Source organism: Lepidochelys kempii, chromosome 2 (genome assembly GCF_965140265.1).
Source record: "Lepidochelys kempii isolate rLepKem1 chromosome 2, rLepKem1.hap2, whole genome shotgun sequence".
Taxonomy (NCBI): Eukaryota; Metazoa; Chordata; order Testudines; family Cheloniidae; genus Lepidochelys; species Lepidochelys kempii.
In genome coordinates this window covers 71,753,988-71,766,972 of record NC_133257.1, presented here as the reverse complement: position 1 = coordinate 71,766,972, position 12,985 = coordinate 71,753,988, and the positions used below count along the sequence as shown (strand labels likewise).

Genomic DNA, 12,985 nt, shown 5'->3' with positions numbered 1-12,985 from the left:
AGTACCTCTACAGCCAGGTAGAGAGGAACTCATAGAAACCGGTTTTCAACATGAAAAAAAGTCTGTGTCGTCATCCTTAATCTAGCAAAATTGAAGTCAGAAAATTGTTACACAACAGACCTGGCTCATCAAGTAACTTGAGACAAAAGGCTCGATTCGGATATCGCATCTGTCACGGTTCCTCCCCCACTCTGAACTCTAGGGTACAGATGTGGGGACCTGCATGAAAAACCTCCTAAGCTTATCTTTACCAGCTTAGGTCAAAACTTCCCCAAGGTACAAAATATTACACCTTGGACTGGCCGCTACCACCACCAAACTAATACTGGTTACTGGGGAAGAGCTGTTTGGACGCGTCCTTCCCCCCAAAATACTTCCCAAAACCTTGCACCCCACTTCCTGGACAAGGTTTGGTAAAAAGCCTCACCAATTTGCCTAGGTGACTACAGACCCAGACCCTTGGATCTTAACAACAATGAACAATCCTCCCAACACTTGCACCCCCCCTTTCCTGGGAAATGTTGGATAAAAAGCCTCACCAATTTGCATAGGTGACCACAGACCCAAACCCTTGGATCTGAGAACAATGAAAAAAGCATTCAGTGTTTTACAAGAAGACTTTTAATAAAAAATAGAAGTAAATAGAAATAAAGAAATCCCCCCTGTAAAATCAGGATGGTAGATATCTTACAGGGTAATTAGATTCAAAAACATAGAGAACCCCTCTAGGCAAAACCTTAAGTTACAAAAAAGATACACAGACAGAAATAGTTATTCTATTCAGCACAATTCTTTTCTCAGACATTTAAAGAAATCATAATCTAACACATACCTAGCTAGATTACTTACTAAAAGTTCTAAGACTCCATTCCTGTTCTGTCCCCGGCCAAAACGACTACAGACAGACACAGACCCTTTGTTTCTCTCCCTCCTCCCAGCTTTTGAAAGTATCTTGTCTCCTCATTGGTCATTTTGGTCAGGTGCCAGCGAGGTTACCTTTAGCTTCTTAACCCTTTACAGGTGAGAGGAGCTTTCCCCTGGCCAGGAGGGATTTCAAAGGGGTTTACCCTTCCCTTTATATTTATGACAGCATCCATGTAAATCAGGAGTAGTATCACGCATGACAAGGGAGTTACACTGGTGTGAGCAAGGCCAAAAGGAGGAGCAATGTTTTCAATGAGCCAACAAGCTGGATTAGGACACTGACATGCTGAACCACTAGCTCCCAACCCTGTAGTGTTGGGACTGTTAGGGGGGAAGCGATGACTATTCACAACCTGCAAGTCAATGTGCAATTTATAAAGGCAGGTCCCCTAGAGCAGTGCTACTCAAAGTGGTGGTCCAGTCCACGAACCATCGGCTGCCAGTCTGCGCGCACGTTGGGGAAAAAAAATTGCCGGTCCCCCACATCAGATGGCTTGAGAAGCACTACCCTAGAGTACTGAAAACAATCTCGAAGACCATTCAAAGAAATATGTCTGTACCACCAATGTGTCTACTAGTCCCCAACAAGGCAGCATTAGTGAGAAAGCCACTATGGATTCCAGGACATAATTTACAACCATCCCATAATTATGGACATGTGCATCTTTTGAACAGTCAAACATTCTCAGGAGCAGTAAACAGTGTTTTCTTCTGCCGCGCTTGCTCACAGCACAGACATAATTAGTGTCAACTGCAGATTCAAAATTTATTAATCTTTCCTTTTAACTGTAGGGATCAATTTAAGTTACTTGATAAAAAGGGAGAAGACAAAAATGAAAACCATTGTTTCATGCTGTCATATAATAATACCACACTGGAATACTGCAATCTGTATTGATTTTATTTAGCTACCAATTCTAAAGGAGCTCTGCTTTCTCTTCCCACCTTTTGATTAAATAAGGGAACTGTCAGGTTATATGAGAGAGAGTATTTGGAGTGGTGTAACAAAAACACTAGATTTCTCACATTGTTTGGGTGCTACAGGCAAAGTAAAAAAAAAAAAAAAGAACGGGCTAAGTAAATGTTAAGTGTTCTATTAAAAATGGGTTTATTATTATTATTGGGCTAAGTGTTCCATTCAGCAGCAAAATGAATAAAAAATGGAATTTGAAAATCAACTTATAATCATTCAGGTGTTTTGAATAATTCAATTATTTAGGTGTAAATTGAGGCTGAAGAGAACTGCCATATGGACTGATTTTTCTAATCCTACTCCAGACCACAAATATAATGAGATGATTTAAGTAGGCCAGGAACGACTAATGCTCTTCTGTGTGGTGATGCATTTAGTGAATTAAAAAAAAAAAAAAAAAAAGTTTGGCTGACTTGATTCTTAACATTTTCACCCAAACTCTTTATTCCAGTGCTGGCCAAAGTGCTGCTGAAGTCACCCATATCAATCATGCTGGATCCTGTAATCTGCATTCCAGTCACAACAGACACTATTTTATGCAAAAATATAAGCATCCCTCTAATGCCTGCCAAGCTGTTCCTTAAATACAGTTTAAATGTACTTTTTCTAGACTGGCAAGTGCTCTGCTACAGGGATGCTTTGGCTAGAAGTGTGTGGTACAGCCCAGCATCACTCAGATGCAGCTCTATAAAAAGATATTTCTGTCACTGCTCAAAACTCACTGCAAACATCAGCATGATGCAGCCAAATGTTACATAGTTTGATGGAGATAAGCTCCAAATCCAACTCTGCCTGCTGCTCACTAACTTCCACAGAACCAACAGCAGGAGGTGTCAATACTGACATACAAAAGAGCTCTTTTCACCCCAGTCAAAGATTCTTTCGTTCTGCCTACTCTTGAAACTCATCAAGTGAGCACTTTCTTTCAAGGATTTGGTTGTTCTCTACCTTCAGATGACTATATCAACTACAACCAAAATCGGACAGTGCATTTGAGCAGGGCTGGCTCTAGGTTTTCTGCCACCCCAAGCAAAATAAAAGGTGGCCGGAATGCCACCCCTGGAATTGTGCAGCCCCAAGCACGTGCTTGCTTTGCTGGTGCCTAGTGCCGGTCCTGCATTTGAGACATTTATTCAGATACTAAAGACTACCAAATTCAATCCATGAGCTCAAGAAGTAAGGCTCTTCAAGGATTTAAGCAAACCTCCATGGAAATCTGTTTTCATTCACCTCCCCTACAAAGCCATGCCTGCCTGGATTTACTACATTCCAAGGGCTTGATTTTAAGAAATTGTGCACAAGCATGGTAATCATTCATGCAAATGCTCAGTTAGATACCTAGATGATCATCTGTGCACACAAATCAGAGAATTGTACTACCGGAAGGGACCTCAGGAGATCATCTAGTCCAGTCCCCTGCAGACATACTTTGGGGTGAAACTGTTAAGAGCTGGGCATAATAGGTTTTGTCCAAATTTCTGCATCAGTATAAATACAGTGGTAACAACACAAGGGTTGTGAGATGCACTAGAATCCAGCAAAAGTGGGAAGAATAATTCTTCCAGCAACAGTGAGGTTATAAGGTAGTTGGCTCTGCAAACAGATGAGACACAAGGTGAACTCACAATGAGAAATTCTCCTCCCCTAAATGAAAAATGTTCTACAGCAGCATATTTTGAAAAATGACCTGAAGTTTTTAAGGACAGCCTTGCTTGTAACAGATGTTGATTACAATGGGCCTAAGGCAGGGGTGGGCAAACTACGGCCCACGGGCCGGATCTGGCCCATCAGGACTTCGGAACCAGCCTGCAGGATTGCCACCCCTGTGGGGCTAAGGCGGGCTCCCTGCCTGCCCCGGCCCTGGCCCCGCGCTGCTCCTGAAAGCGGCCGGCACCAGGTTCCTGCAGCCCCTGGGGAAGCGGGAGGCTCCGCGCGCTGCCCTCACCTGCAGGCACTGCCCCCCACAGCTCCCATTGGCCAGAAACAGGGAACCATGGCTAATGGGAGCTTCGGGGGAGGTACCCGCAAGCGAGGGCAGCTCACGGAGTCCTCTGCCCCCTCTTGCCCCCCCACGTGGCCGGGACAAGCAAGGAGCTTGTCTTAGCCTGGCTGTGCGTTGCTGCCACCCCGGAGCCGCTCAAGGTAAGCGACACCAGGCCGGAGCCTGCACCCCAAACCCCTGCCCTGAGCCCCCAACCCCCTGCCACACCCCGCACTCCCTCCTGCACCCCGCACCCCCTGCCCTGAGCCCCCTTGTACACCCAGCACCCCAACCCCTTGCCCTGAGCCCCTTCCTGCACACTGCACCCCCTCCCACCCCCCCTCCCCAAGCCCTGCGTTCATGGCCCTGCATGCAATTTCCCCACCCAGATGTGGCCCTTGGGCCAAAATGTTTGCCCACCCCTGGCCTAAGGTGTGCTTCTGTCCTTGTTACTCTATATAAATCAGAGAAACTAAGCAAGATACGTTCTCACCTCTAGCACCCACTTCCTTTGCCTTTGTGCGTGCGCACGTCTTTCTTCTCCAGTCCCACTATTCTTTGTGAGCATTCCAAGAGATTTCCTTCAAGTTGTACTTACCCTTACAGGTCAAGTTACTAACAAGTACCACAGCACATCAAGGGTTACTCCTGTTAGGAATTCCAGCATACCAGACCATGCTGCACAAACATGCTATTTGCAGTTCCTACAAACAGTTGGAATTTGGAGGCAACCTCCTCCAACATTCTCCTACAAAATGTTTCTATGATCTATGCACATGCTATGCATTGGCTCCAGGACTAATGGAACTCTATTTCAGTAGTTTCAGACTACAGACTGTGAAACTGGGCCATTGTTTAAAGTTTGAATGAGTTATCAGTAGATAATACAATCACAACAACATACTGCAGGGACTTTTGCACCAGATCCATTTTGATGATTCCCCAAGGCAAATTTTTCAACTGAAATATGCTATAAAGCAAAAATTGTTCATACTTAGGATTTTCCACTGTCACCCTCCAAAAATTAAATACAAGACTTACAGAAAGATACATTTTCAAAGAGTGTTGACAAAGAATACCTAACTGTTGACAAAAAAATCCAATGTTTTTGTTAGAAAGCTGAATGCAGATGTACCTCAGTGTTATAGCCATTCTTTCCACTATTTCTACTGACAGTGTAATTCCTGTTAATAGAGAGATATTTAACGAAAAAATTTATAACACTTAAACACTGACTGAATGTTGTCAGAAATCATTAGGAACAGGATACATATAAGTACTGTAATAAGAGTCTGTTACACAAGAATGCTGGCAAGAAACTCAGCTTGATTTCCAGCCCTCAGTCACATGACCTGAATGAGGTCTCCAAATACCAATACCCTTGTCACATGACTGACTTCATTGGTTAGTTACAACTTACCTTTTAATTAAAAAAGCCCAGATGAATAAAAACCCCAAGTGAATATAAAACGTGATACCAATCAAAGAGTGAACATTAATGTGATGTATTCATTATGGTCTCTGAATGCCCATGGTCTTCCGATCACATGAGCACTTCTTGTTCTCAAAGTAATTCCTTCTGCAATAACTTATTGAACTACTGAAGTGGATCTGTCACCTGGAATCTGTGCGCATTTACTAGTCTTGGCAATTTTCATTGTCAGTAACTGAGTTTTAGTTCTCTCAACAAAGGAGCATTGACAATGGCATTCCAGATGTCTTTAGGAAACAGAGTCAGTGTCCTCCACATGTTGTTAGATGCCTTCTGTTAGGCTAATCCTTATGGGAGTGGGGTTCTGACATATAAACACACAAGGACAAAGCAAACCAGACAGCAGTTATCCAGCAGTTTTTGCAGCCAAATGCATTTCTACCCTTGAAAACTTCTTAGGCCGTAAGCAATTCAGGGCAGTGACCATATCTTCCTGTGTATTCATATAGCCACTAGCACAAATGGGCACTGAGCCCTACTAGGGTTTCTGGGCACTACTGTAACATTATATAATATTCCTATGGACATAATCAGAATGAAAATCTATTACACAGTAACCCCCTCAGCAATCATACTTCATGCTAATCTCTGCCACTGGGTTAGTTTACCAGACAAAGAGGCTGATCCATTATATGTGGAACTAAGAATCAGTTTCACAGGGATACATGCACAGAGTATTTAAGAAATCAGAACCTAGGAACTGCCATACCGGATCAGACCCATGTTCCGTCCAATCCACCGTGCTATCTGCAACAGAGGCCAACATCAGAAGAAGGTACAAGAAGCCATGAAGTAGACAGAGGTGGGACAACCCTAATGGTTGGAAATTGTTTTAACCCTGAAGCACAAGGTTTTATATCTCCTCTAAAAGTTTAACAACTCTGGATATTGATATTTTTTACCCATATAAATAGCCAATCCCTCTTTGAAGTGGGCCCCAACTGTACATGAAGCTTTACTCAGTAACAGAGCAGACATCAAGTGTAAATGGTGAATTCTCTGTAACTTTAAGACTTTAAATCAAGGATTTGAGGGCTTTCAGTAACTCAGCCAGAGGTTTAGAGGTCTATTGCAGGAGTGGGTGGGTGAGGTTCTGTGGCCTGCAATGTGAAGGTTAGACTAGATGATCATGATGGTCCCTTCTGACCTTGAAGTCTATGGAATACACAGCAAACAGAAGTTTAATTACTAATAAATTAATTATAACAATGTTTATATCTAGGATTTGAAAGATGTATCTTATTCTAGTTTCAGAGTAACAGCCGTGTTAGTCTGTATTCGCAAAAAGAAAAGGAGTGCTTGTGGCACCTTAGAGACTAACCAATTTATTTGAGCATAAGCTTTCGTGAGCTACAGCTCACTTCATCAGATGCATACTGTGGAAAATACAGATGAAAAAATGGGTGTTTATCACTACAAAAGGTTTTCTCTCCCCCCACCCCACTCTCCTGCTGGTAATAGCTTATCTAAAGTGATCACTCTCCTTACAATGTGTATGATAATCAAGGTGGGCCATTTCCAGCACAAATCCAGGGTTTAACAAAAAGTCTGAGGAACAGTGGGGGGGGGGGTAGGAATAAACAAGGGGAAATAGGTTCCTTTATATAATGACTCAACCATTCCCAGTCTCTATTCAAGCTTAAGTTAATTGTATCCAATTTGCAAATTAATTCCAATTCAGCGGTCTCTCGTTGGAGTCTGTTTTCGAAGTTTTTTTGTTGAAGGATAGTCACTTTGAGATCAGAAATCGAGTGACCAGAGAGATTGAAGTGTTCTCCGACTGGTTTATGAATGTTATAATTCTTGACATCTGATTTGTGTCCATTTATTCTTTTGGTTAGTCTCTAAGGTCCCACGAGTACTCCTTATCTTATTCTAGGTTATTGTTGGTTAGCATGGTAATTGACAGTCACTGAATAATGGTATAAAATGAAAGATATTATTTAAGTAATTTCCAGTAATCAACATAAAAACAAAATAAAATGCACTTCTCCCTATTAAAAACAATAATTGTTCTCCATTCAAATTCCTGGAACACATCCCCACTGCAAACAAAAATAAGAGAGGGCAGTTAATATACTACATTACAAGTGCAGATAAATGAGACTGTTTAGCTGAAACTAGTTTTCTTTCTGTACCAAAAACACTCTCTTGTGGAGTGTTAAAATTTCACTACCATTCAGCTAGCCTCTGTTTTTATACAGATGAGACATCCGGCTGCACAGTACATAAGGAAATGTGAGCTTAGACTTTTCACTGTTGTTTCAGCGACATTCCTAAGTATTTTCTCTGCTCTTCACAAACGACCGGCTGCACTTCAGAAGTATCAGTGGTGCACACTTCATGGGAGCTGCAAGTGCAGCAAACCAGACAACTGTTTTACAGGACTCTTCAGACGGACAGTCAGCTTTCACCTCAGGTCAATGAGGGTATTGAACCCAACTGTGGTGTCTTCTTAGAAAAGAAATGGCGAGGCGGAAGAAAGGGGGAGAATGAAATCTTAGATTTCTAAGAGATACGGAGACCTTTGCTATGAACTTTTCCACATAGGGCAGGTTAGGGAGTGGAAATTGGTCTGCTGGACAGTGTTTGGGAACAGGCCTCTACTTTTCTTTGATGCTTTACTTCATCCAGTGTGGGAGCTTTAAGTAACATTTGGAGGAAGAGCCACAGGCTCCACTTAAGAAAGAGGATTGACCGATACACTTAGGGGTTTTAAGATTCAACATTAGCGGGTTTTAATGTGAATATATATTATGTTTAAATGAATGTCCATGTACTAATATTTATAGCTCAGTGTGATTTATTTATAAAATACAAATAAAATTTATAAAATACAAATAAAATTCTGGCAGCTTTTATACGGGACCCTTTTATTCCAGTCTCTATGACAAGTGCACTGCCATCTGTGGCATTAATAGCAATGTACTTTCTCCAAATTCCAGAATCATTTATGATCCAGAAGCGTGTCATTTTTGTTCCATTACATAACAAGTCTGATACAGTAATGCTGAATTTTCATCTAAAATTTTCCTAGTGGAGTAACATATTGCATCCACTAGGAAATAAGAGTTACAGTCATTTCGATCTTGTTTGCATAGAAACAGAGGGCCAGATTCCCAAGTGGCATAAATCATCATAGCTCCATAGATGCCAACGGTACTAACCCAACCTACACAGCTGAGGAGCTGGCTAACAGAATCGGGAAACGTTAAGTCCCATACCTACAATTTGTTGAGTACAGACAGAACTGTGTACCTGCACAGAATCAATGGGCATGTCTACACTGCAGCTGGGAGTGCATATCCCTTTAAATTGCTTAGGAACCTTCTAGTGGACCTCTCTGTCTTTTATGGCAGAAGCCATCAGAACCCTAAGACAGGAGCTGTATATATATGTAGCAAAACCCATAAGTTTGTACAGAAACAGGCTTCTGCAATCAAGTACGCTTACTGAGGAACAGGAATCCTGCATGACATCTCCTATTCCTGGGAGCTTAGGACTAGCCATGGTAAAGTCTTTGTACGTAGCACCATGCATCTGTTTAGCGATATACCCTGTGTAAAGATCTCTATGCATTCATCATTAAATCATCCTTTTCTTGATATGCATTTGACAACCTCACACGCCCCCCAAACCCCAACAAACCCAGAACATAGCCAGTATCACACCAAATAAATGTGCAGAACTTCATGAGAATACAATAGAGTATATTTAAAGAGGCATATGGTGCCATTTGTTTGGACATCGCACCTACTGTTATATGGTGCAGGAATTACTGGGCTCAAACCCCCATCCCCAAATCAATATACATAACACTTCTATTTCCCCCCTGGCGCCACCCATACACCTCCACCCTTTACAATGGTCATGCTGATTTTGAGGACAAGGGAAGGAAGTAATATTGGCCAAGGTCATTTCTGCTATATCTTGTATATCAAGTTACAAAGCACAGTACTTTAAAAGCAGAACTAAAAAAATCAGGAAAGGCAATACTGAGCCAGTCTGAGCTTCTAGGCACTTCTCCAACTTAACACTTTTCACAAGAATCCTGTAAAATTCTTATATGACCACCACGGAGGAAGGAAGCTTTCCAGTTCAAGTAACTAAAAAAGACCCAACTAGATAACATCTTTAGCCGTGTCAGGTGGAAAGCATACAGGCATGAAACACAGAGCATTTGAACACCAGACATATTAAGGGAAAATCTTTTTTCGTCCAATGGAACCAATATGTTAGCAGCTGGAATGAGAACTGGCAAACATGAAACATATAATCCTATTTTATTCTTGAGGAAGCAGAAGTTATTCTTCTGAGCTGGAAGAGTTTCTTTTTGGACTGATCGCTATTCTTTTTATGGTTCACTCACCCTCTTCAGGAGGTGCAAGAGCAAGCTGGCAATTGCCACACAAAGCAAACATTTTCAATTAATACATAAGATTGACTTAGTCCAAGCGAGTGACATGAACCTACTAATACAGTAAGGGAAACGTGAAGTAACAAAAAACTCATAAATAGTCTTAAAAAGCTTCGCCTGAGAGAGGTGCAGTGGTAAAGGTAGTTTGAACATAGACATTTAACATGGCTCTCTCAGGCGAAGCTTTTTAAGACTATTTATGAACTTTTTCTATGAACATTCACATTTTATATCCAAGACCATGAAACTTACCACAGAATTGCACAATGTATACATATGCCAAGAACTTTAGGACAAAGAGCCCTCAGTTTAACTCAGCCAAGTGATGTCAGATTTTTCATGAGCGATCAGTCTACATAAAAATCTGGCATTACCAGATCTTTTGTCTACAGCCTTTATATTTCCCAATGGCCTGATCCATTTAAAAAACTAGCAGTAAAGAAATTGTATTTACCACAGCTTTAGGCTTATGATGGAATTCATGTTTCCTAAGGGGGTTTAATGGCATTTCATGCATACATAACTTCACTGATATTGCAGATGCTGGCTCGTATCAAACAAGATTTTGAATAAGTGTTGGTATGCGTACGTATTAGCAATACTGGCCTGTGTTTCAATAGTAGTCGCTTGGTATGCTTTGACAGCATATGGTTATAGCTTAAAATAAATAAAGAAAAAGATCGCCAATTAAAGGTGCATACAACCTTTCCCAAGTGAGTTCCGTTGATATATTTTCCTCCCAATACTGGGGATCTCCCCATTCCCCTTTAACTAACTAAGCAATTATGTTATTTAGCAAAGCTCCTGTATCATTTTTCGTCTCTTTTCAGATGACCTGCCCATTCCTTCTGAGAACACTTCTCACTATCTAAATGTGGCATGTCAAGGGAGTTCGAGATATTGTTTATACTATGTTGTAATCCTTTGGTATCACTTAATTGGTTTAAATGGCTTTAAAATAAATCTGTCAATCCCAACAGCTTTAACTGAATTTCTAGGTCTATTTAGAGAATTGTCTCCACATCCCTCTATGTAGTTCTTCTTGTGCAAAACAATAATTATTCCTTTATAACAGGCCATGTAGAATAATCACAAGAGAGGACCAAATGCCCTCCTTTAAAAGCTACCTAAGAGCGAGGACGACTAACCATTGGTTGTTTAACCATTGGACCAAGTTACCAAAGGAAGTGGCGAATTTGCCATCTCTTGACATCTTCACGGGAAGACTGGATGCCTATCAGGAAGAAATGCTTTAGTCAAACAAAAGTTCTTGAGTTCAATACAGGAGTAACTGGATAAAGTGTTATGACCTGTGATATACGAGAGGTCAGACTAGACGAGCTAATGGTCCTTTATGGTCTTGAACTCTACCTAGTACAGATTGGGCCTTCTCTCCATCACCAGAGTTGTAAACCATCTCAGTGTAGAAGGGGAAGCTTTACAAAGTATTCTTCACAACACATTTCTTCAGCATCCTCTATCACATTTCTAATAAATTGTTCACTCTTATCTCATCCTCACTCAGTTGCACCTGCAGAGTGGCTCTGATCCTGCAAGCAGTTCCTTGTACCCATGCAGTGTCTCACTGTCTTCTGCACAGAAGTCATACCACAACAAGGAGGCCAAGGACACTGAAGATTGGGGCCTTAGACTATGATCTCTCTGGGGCAGGGACTGTCTTTTTTACTGTCCATTTATGCTAGATTGGTGCCTCGGGCAGTATAAATAATATAAAATATTATACTGCCCACTGACAATGCTGCTTCAGTAGATATTTAATCTCAAAGGATTACTGCAGAAGACAATTTCTAATCAGAGCTGGCATCAGTTAGGTGTGAGTAGGTGTCACAGTTGGGCATTGCTCTTTCCTGCTTTAGGAAAAGCAAATAAGTGAGCCGAGATGAATTTTCTATTGATCTAATCCGCAGTGAAGAGACTTTAAGAGAGCAAATCATAGTGTCACAGCTGTAAACCTGAATCTTTAGCAACTTCCAGTAACACACAGCATTCAAGGAGATTAATCCAGTTTTTACAAAAACAAAATCAAATCAAAGTTTGTTCATTCCCTGAAATTTTCAGCCTTAATCTTTTCAACCATTTATTACAACTGCCACTTGGCTCTTAATTTCTCCGTCTCTGACAAAGCTGTAGTCAGCTTTTCATTGTTGTTTTAACAGTTTCAATAGCAATGACGACTAAGGTCTTGATAGGCTAGCAGATGTTTTCTAAAGGGAAAATAATAGCATCTGAAAACAGATCCTCATGTTTCCTGCGCAAAAACTATCGTGGTAGCAGATCATGTTTATCCATGGCAATTGTAATCAGTTAAAATCATAAGCTAGTTCTGGTTTAAAACAGTTCACAGAGAGGTTTAGGCTTAAAAATGTAATCACTTGCAAACACACACTCTGAAATAACAGCCACCTTGATAATCTCATGCTGCTGTAACTATTAGTCTGTTACTTGATCATTTTCCACTCCAACAATACAAACATTTCCAAACATAAGGAGAGCAAAAATTGGATATGGGAACATTAACGAATGACAGTAAGGGCAATCAAGCTGAAAAACCATTACTGGGTGTGTTAATTTGGTTGGAAAGCAGTGACCTGCCAGTCCTATTTCATGACTAGACAAAAGGGTATCCTGGCCTTGACACAGGGAGGAACAAAGCCCAACCTTACAAGAGAACATCAGCAGCTGCTTTGCAGTCCTATCTCCAGAGAGATAACCAGGGAGCAAAAACAGTCCAGCAACGTGGCCCTAGCCAACAAAATAGTCAAAGCTCCATCTGTTCCAATGCATTTGGCCATTTCCTGTCATGTCAACACAACTTTAATTATTTTCTTTTATCTCTACCTTTACTCCTGACAGTGGAAAGAGCTCGTTGGAGCTGCTGCAGTTCTCGGCATCAATATTGTCACAAATGAAATTGTTTCCACACAAGTACACACACTTCTTTTTTCTCTCATCCTTCAAATAATTTACCTCCAATCTAAACTCCTCCAGCCATATAATCACCTCAAACCTCCAATCCTTCCCAGTGGTAAGCCTCTGCAATTAACAATCACCCTCACCCACCCAGGTCAGCCACTGAAATGCATCCATCGCCCACTACCTCAAGTACACACCCAGCCTGATTTCTCCTATTCCCCCCTGGGATCTTTCATCCCAGCCCTATATTCCAGGGGTGCTTGG

At 41.4% G+C, this 12,985-nt stretch overlaps 1 protein-coding gene across 4 annotated transcripts in view; it reads right to left on the bottom strand.

Moving 5' to 3' along the window:
* The window catches only part of PXDNL (peroxidasin like), a 295,520-nt gene that overhangs the window by 281,633 nt on the left and 902 nt on the right, over nt 1–12,985 (bottom strand). The gene's annotated exons all lie outside the window — the stretch shown is intronic.